Raw genomic sequence first — 8,688 nt, forward strand, 5'->3', positions numbered from 1 at the left:
AAAATCGCACAATAGGATTCCGTCGCATGGTAGTTCATGATTCTAGATCTGTAATATTGCAAACTTCTGAACTGATTTCATTTTACGTGGGAAGCTGATTTTATATGACGTTTGAGATAATCATTTCCGATATCGAAACACGCCAACTGGCATTACTTTGTCATAACGACGTGAAATCGATAGATCTTTTGTCAAGATTTTGTCAAGAGCGATAATACACCTACTGGCTCCAAAAACAGTCACATTTTCCTCACACTGAACACTGTCAAACTCCCATCAACTTCTAGGGGAGTTGCAATATTCCTTCTTTTGTGAAGAAGAAGAGGAGTGTTGAAAGGTGGTGCTGAACGAAGAATCCGGACGAGAGTGATGTATGTGCAGTATTCTGCACACCTTCTCATCTCCTGGATGCCGTATCTCCTCTCACATTACTTTGTCAGCAAGTCAATGTCATAGAACTCATATCAGAGGGTGCCTGCCTGACGAACCAGCTGTCTTACACAGCATCAAAAAGACATCAAGACCTTTCCATGTGTCCTCGTTTCTTCATTCCTGCTTAGTATGTGCAAAATGTTATCTTTCCATAAGGGATATACGTAGACTATGTAGATGGATCAAAAGGATCTGGTTGGAATTTGTGCTTAATGAGGGATTGAAATGAGGCAGACAGTTTAACCCTTTCACGCATATAGGGGCAGCTGTGGCGCTGGAAGTAGAGTCGGCGTCGGTCTAATGATCGCAAGGTTGGCAGATCGGCAGTTTGAGCCCCGACTGGCCACCTGTCGAAGTGTCCTTGGGCAAGACACTGAACCCCAAATTGCTCCCGTTGTAAAGAGCTTTGGAATAAGGCGATATATAAGTGCAGTCCATTTACCATATAGGTCACTACAGTGGACAGCTATTATAAAAGCTGCTTTCTTGAATATGCATGGGGTTTTGATGGCATAGTTGCACACCAACCACTTCACTGGATACTAGTGCATCGTCCTATACACTGCAACCTAGTGGCAAGCCATTCTATGCAACAACAACAAAAATCAAGTGGACATGTTGAAATCTCTTAATAAAAAAGTAATGTTCAAATCTTGTTTTTCATGCCCTAAGAGCATTCAAAACACAGAAAAAAACAAGTCCTGACTGAGGATGTCATAATGCATGCATGAAAGGCTTTACAGTTAAATCAATTCAACACAGAACGTCTGCAGCCATGTCTCTTCTGACAGAAAGGTTAGTAAACAGCAACTGTAATCAATGCTGGATTCAGACTGGTCCCGTTGCACCACGCTACACGTCGGACATAATCATTGGTGTTTGCTAATTCGCCTGGATGAATATTAATGCCTTCCTCAGCTGCTACTAGCTTGATCTGTAATTAGTGGCTATAAACAGAGATAAACTATATTGGGAGAATTTCAAACAGATTTCTCATCTTCCATGGGGTTCCTCGGTTGACTAATGCTAATGGGGAGTTAACTTGAAGGAACTAATTTCTCTTGGAACATTTAAAAACCTTGTGAGTAAAACTTGGAATCAGCCTCATGTTGTTCTTGCTCCTGCTTTATATGAAAGTCCCATTATTTCACTCTGTTGCTCTGAGCAGATAGTATTTTGTCTATTTTTTGGGGGGATGTTTTAAGCTGCTGTCTTGGCCAGGCTTCCCTCGGAAAAGAGATCATTGTGTCTCAATGGGGCCGACCTGGTTAAATAAAGGCCAAAAAAGAAAAACTTGCGAAAAGGTCATCACTTGTTCCAGTTCGGTCACTTATAGGACATGTGTACCGGTGCCCAGTAGTACTATAGTTGATAACTAAAAGTGTGTGCATGCCACTAGGGAAGTCAAAGTACTACAAAACACGAATGCAGTACTACTTATTTTTATTAGGGCGCGAGCCCAAACGGTGGTCATAGACCTATTGTAACTGTTAATTATTCAGCCCTGTTCCGTTTTCATGAAAAATGGCCATGACTCCCACACATATCATTTTGTTGCTTTTGGGCAGGCACGTAGAGGACCCCAGTCCACACCCTCACAACAATTTTGAGGCCAAAATTCCAGAAGGCCGATAGCCACTTGACTTTTTCAACTGTGAGAGGCAGTAACCTTTGAACCATTTGGCCTAGAGACACCAACACTACCTACACCTGCAGATCTGTCTCCTCAAGATGAACAAAACGCTCGTGGACTGAAAACACACGTCCCAAAAGATGTTCTGCTATTTAGAATGTTGTGAAAAACACAAACAAATCTTCTATATGTATACTGTTACTATTTATATACTGTATGTCCGATCAACATGAAACTTGGTACATAAGAAGTATGTACTGGTCACTAACAAGTTTGAGAACGAAAAGTTCCCACGTCAAAAATTGACCACGCTACATGCAAATTAATCAGCATCACAATTAATGAAATATGCACATGAGGCTATGTCGGCCATATTTATGCAAATTAATGTCTTGGTGAGCCTCAAGACAGTAGTATGACATAGTTGTGTACCAAATTCCAACATGATTGGTTGAAAAACATGGCTGCCACATGCCACTCAATATTCTGCATTTCTAGCCATTTTTAAATAGAAAAAAATAACACTTAAAAATCTTCTTTTTATGAACCGCAAGTCTGATTCACATGAAACTTGGTTCGTAGTATGCTAGTACCAGTCCCTGAAAAGTTTGCAAAGGACAGGTTCATACTGCACAGCTACTGTATATGGAAATGAATATGTACCATAAATTATGACATATTCAAATAGGGCTATGTCAGTCATTGTTAGTCTAATCAATCTCAGAGTTAGCATGCTTTGAGACAGCGCCATAACAGAGTTGAGCACCAAATGTGAGGTTAACCCTTGTGCCCTTAATTGCCGCGTGCGACTATATTGGTTTATGTAGGCTAGTGCTTTGTGGAAACGTGAAGATTTTACGCTATAGTAAGGTGAAAATGTGCACAATACGGTTCCCATGTACTCGATTTCTGCCAACATGTTTTGCTATGAGACTGTGTTAGCTTGTTCCCTGGAAGCAGGGCCGGTCCTAGGCATTTAGGTGCCCTAGGTGAGAGTATGATTTGATATCTCCCCCCCTCCCCCCAAATTTTAGGGGCACCACCACCACATTAAGCCACCAGTACTTCCTCATCACCACCCACACATTCAACAGTAAAAATATGGACAACAATGGTTTCAAGACAAAAATAGACAGTAGGCTGAGACATATTTTCATAGAGACAAAATTCTTTAAATGTAAAAAAAAAAAAAGTGGGTTTGCCTATGCCTAGGACCGGCCCTGCCTGGAAGACAAGCATTTATCTGCATCACAGCTTGAGCCAGGTTTGCTTCATTGTTGCTTACAGTCTCCTTATGAACAAGTCATTCAAAGAGGCTCTTCACAGTACTCCGCTACTTTATTGTGTGGTTCAAGATTAATTAAAGCTTGGGACCACAGTTGCAATGTGAGGGCTTGTGTTGCTGTATCAGATTCACACTATCCTTTTACCACTTACCATAATTGTTAATGTCCCCCTGTCTGAAAAGGATGCTGCTACCTAAAAAGGTCCCAAACCGACTCAACCATTTGTTTTAACAAAGAAATTATTTACATATTTTACTGCCATTTTCCCACAAAGTATAACCAACAAACATCCCCAGTTGTTTAAATATTACCGGCATTATTATTAGCATTATCTGACCTTTTTTTGTGAAGAGTTGACATAATTACCTGAATAAACAGTGCAGGCAGGCCTGCTACAAACTGGGACATGAAGCCCAGGGCGCTTTTCCATTCTGGCTATATAGAACCTTCTAGTAGAGCAAGACGCTCTGAAAATATTGCTAGTCCTCCCCCCAGACCGCTGATGATATAGTGGGAGAACATGATGAGAAAACTAAAGTCCCTTGCGATGGAGTAGTATGTTACGGACAGAGGGCTCCACTTTGCTAGAGCAAAACAGTGCACACGATGCAACAATGCACACAACAACACATTCTGTAGCGTATTATGGGTTTTAAAGGAGCACTTCATCGATTTCAAACCTCATGAATATTATTCATGATCCCCAGCATCATACCAGTGTGTTACATATGTTAAAACAGCATTCTCTACTCACTTGGGAGTGTGAAACAACTGTGATTTTCTATGTTCCGTAATCAAAAAGAGACAAACGATATGAAGAAACCTCTACAGTAAATAAGTGATGATTCGTCTTATCGTCTGTGTCTTTTTGACTACAGTGTTTCAAGCTCTCAAGTTCCTCTTCGTGGAAGTCAGCCCAGTTAGCGACATTTTGACTTCTGATTGGTCATCTTTCATTGTCCTGTGGAATCCAAATGTACCGTCTTCAATCAAAACAACATTGTTTATATACGTGTATTATAAAAAGTCAAATTAAATGTCAACAATTTAATTGGGCCCAGCAGATGTAATGTAAAACATTTTAATTGGACCCAGCTGTCTTAAAAAATCAATAGTGAAATGCTATTACACACATGCATTGAAAGTAAAGAGGCTTCTCTATGCTATGAAATAGGCTATGAATATTAGAATTATAAGTCTCGTGTTAATTCTTCAGATATGGACGTTCATTAAAAAGTGTCGGTTCACAGATCTTGCTTGTTCACAAATGACCCATCACCAGCAGACACTGGTATGGCGCTGAAGATAATGAACGTGTGGTTAGAAATAGGTGAAGTGCCTCTTTAACTGAGCTTAGCTCACTGCTGTTTTTCTGAGGCAAAATGAGACTCCGAGCCACAGGGAATAGCACAAACCCTTACACTGCCAACAGAAACCAGAGGGAGGACACCGAACGCCATCTAAATGGATGAGTGTATTGACTATACGCTTTGTTTGTAGAGTGAATAGATGGCAAGCATCAATCAACAACAATCAACCAGTAAAGCACAGAGTGGCTTTCATCAGTCTCTCAATCAAGCTAGAAGGTTCCTGTGCTCCAGTGAATCGGCTAAGATGGCAGCGCCAAAATGGCAGCGCCAACGATCCCATGTAGAAAAACAGAACTAATTAGGACTAATTTGAGGGTTATTCCTCTAACTTAAAAAGAGCCTCAGAATTAATCTTTGAATTAGTATACATTAAACATAAATGCAATCAAGAATATCTGATCATACCCATACCCATATCTGCTCAAACCCATAACCTTGAATAATAATTTCACTGCTCCTCCTGAGACATCTACTGCCCCCTAGCACTGCGTCTCCTGAAGACACCCACGTTTCCCCTCTACTGTGTCCCTAAAAACGTATATTGCCCCACTTGTACTGTTTCTCTGTATCTATATAAAAAAGAAACAAAAAACCCCACCTAGATTTAGAAGAAGGTGATAGAAGAAGGTTTTTCCTTCTATCAATGGCCCCGGGCCTGAGCTGGATTACTCTTCCTGCTACGAATGGTGGATTGATGATTCACTTGCTTAGTATTCAAATGTATGGTGAATACATTGTGAATACATTGTTTTCTGTTTTGTCTGTCTGACCATTTCCTCAGAATTGTAAAATGTAAAATGTCCTTGGGTTTTATGAAAGGCGCTATACAAATCCAAGTTATTATTATTATTATTATTATTATTATTATTATTATGCAATAACTGCCTGAAGTCTGTGAGCCATTGGCCCCACCTGATGCTGGGTGTCTTGGTTATCTTCGTGATGCTCTGCCAGGCCTGTACTGTAACCATCTTCTGCTGTCAGCGGTGACATCATCAATGAAGACAAGTGAGTCAGTTCTAGTGGAAGCTTTACAAGCCCAAGTTATAACACCCCCTCCACCATATGGCACAGAGAAGATGGTATGCTGTGGATATCGGGGCAGTTCCTTTTATTCTCCACAGTTTACTTGCCATCAGTCTGGTACATGTTCATCTTTGTTTCATCTGTCCATAAGAACTCTTTTAGGTACTTTTTAGCAGCAAACTGTAAAAACTCCTGTTTTGGTTGTACTTTGCAATGTCACCTCTGTAGTTCTGCTAGTGAAGTCTTCTGTGGGTGTCTACTTCCTGGAGAGTGTTCCTGATGTGGGTTGTGTGGGACGGTTTTCTTCATCATGGTGAGAATTCTTCAGTCATTCAATGTAGAAGTCGTCCTTGGCACACCCGACCGTTCCTTTTTAACAATGTTCTGAACTATTGATTTCGGTAGGGCTACGGTTTTAAGGCTATGTTTCTGATAAAAAACATGTCTGACATTTCAGCCTTGTAATGGCTTCCTCTGACTTTCATTGACATCTATTTGGTCCTCAAGATGACGAACACACAATAGCACCCAAAGGCAAACAAAAGCCTACAATCAATCCTAGACACTGAGAGCTCTCTTACGTTTGCACAAATTATGTGACAGGAACACAACTGGCAAACTAACCACCTGTCAAGCCAATTTGTTTGGGTAAACTGAAATACGGGGACGATGCATGACAAGTGTTGTCATTTCTGAACGGTGGAACCCGTACACAAACACCATGACATACACACTAAACTGACAATCTCTCAATTTAGAAGAGAGTGTAGAAGAACCAAAAGAAAACAAAATGCTTCACTGTCCCATTACTTGGCACTGGAGATACAAACATTATAGGCTATGCACACAAAACCCCCATCACAAAAGGTAATCGTGACGTTCGAATTATAAGGTTCTATCTCCATTTTTGGTCAAAATTGTTTTTTTTACATAATCTGATCCATTAGGTGTTTATTAATGCCTGTGTGGTGTTATTTTTTTAAATGTTGACATTTTTGAGTTAGTAATGAATAAAAATACAAAGGTTCCATCTCACAAAACATAATGGAATGTAAAAACGTTGACTCTCAATATCTCTGAACTGCCCTAAACGGAGATAGAACCTTATAACTCTAAGCTCGCGTAATGTCAAATGAAATGTAGCCTAAGATAGGGAAACACATCTCTTGCAAAAAAGGGCTGTGTAGAGACCATACGATATGAAATATGGGCCCTAAGGACCCCTTTTGTTCCTCAGTAGCTGAGATTTCTGCTGAGGATGGGAATAATCAATTCCCTCTAGCAGACTAGCAATGATGGCTAGCCCTCGGAATGGTTATCGGTGACCATGAATATGATCCAAGGGTTTCCTGCATTCCTGTATTGTATAACTCCTCTGCTCCATGTTTTGTTTTATTGTATTGATGTGTTGTTTTGGCAAACGTTAAAAGGGTGTGGCGTGAAATTGTGTATTTGATGAAGAAAAGGAAATCCTTATTCACGAGCTGGGCCGGCGGCGGTAGCCTAGAGGATAGAGAGACCAGCGAACAATCGGAAGGTCCGATCCCCGCCTCAGGAGGGAGCTTGCATGTGTTCTTGAGCAAGGCATTTAACCCCTAATTGCTCCAGGGGTGCTGAATACGGCTGACCCTGTGCCAAGTTCCAACAAGTGGCTGACAAGTTGGTTGCGTGGCATTAAATCAGTAAACTGCTCTTACACATGACATACCGTAATTAGCAATCATTATGCTAACGATGGCTAGAGACTAGTGTCATACTCTTAGTACACTTGATTAAAAAAAACATAATCATACAAGAGGTTAATGACACAGTGTATAGGTTAAAGAGGGATGGCACTGTCTGTCTGTCTGTCTGTCTGTCTGTTCGCCTTGATGTTCCACTGATAATGAGATGTGTTTCTTGCAAGTCTGATTTGATGCACCATCCAAATGGCAACCTTCAAAATCTATCAGGGAAAGGAGGCAATAGGGAAACGCATACAACCTCCCCTACCCCTACCTCTCTCCCCCCCTGACATGCATACAACCTCCCCTACCCCTACCCCTCTCCCCTAACCCTGCCACCACCCCTCCCCCCCTGCAATGCATACAACCTCCCCTACCCCTAACCATCTCTCCTAACCCTGCCACCCCCCTCCCCCCCCCTGCAATGCATACAACCTCCCCTACCCCTAACCATCTCCCCTAACCCTGCCACCCCCCCTCCCCCCCTGGACATGCATACAACCTCCCCTACCCCTAACCATCTCCCCTAACCCTGCCACCCCCCCTCCCCCCCTGGACATGCATACAACCTCCCCTACCCCTAACCATCTCCCCTAACCCTGCCACCCCACCTCCCCCCCTGACATGCATACAACCTCCCCTACCCCTAACCATCTCCCCTAACCCTGCCACCCCCCCTCCCCCCCTGGACATGCATACAACCTCCCCTACCCCTACCCCTCTCCCCTAACCCTGCCACCCCCCTCCTCCCCCCCTGACATGCATACAACCTCCCCTATCCCTAACCATCTCCCCTAACCCTGCCACCCCCCCTCCCCCCTGACATGCATACAACCTCCCCTATCCCTAACCATCTCCCCTAACCCTACCACCACCCCTCCTCGTTCGTTAACTCTGTATTCTATGTGCCCATGTTATCTGTTGCTTGTTGTTTCTTTGTTTTCCATATTCTGTGTTTTCCATATTGTCAGCGTCGTTGAGCCTCGGAAAAGCGCTATATAAATGTAATGAATTATTATTATTATTATTATAGAGTCATAGACATGAGACAAATAGACATGAAAATTGTGGGTTTATGTCCAAAGTATGCCCAACGACTACTACTGATGCTACATAGACTGTTTTCAACAGGAACATGTGTGTTCATGCTTCAGTTCCTCTTTAAAGCCGGACTGAGATACTACATCAGCAGCAAGCAGCAGCCCCGTTTGTGTGGG

The sequence above is a fragment of the Nansenia antarctica genome, assembly GCF_963989245.1.
Source record: "Nansenia antarctica genome assembly, chromosome: 14".
Classification (NCBI taxonomy): domain Eukaryota; kingdom Metazoa; phylum Chordata; class Actinopteri; order Argentiniformes; family Microstomatidae; genus Nansenia; species Nansenia antarctica.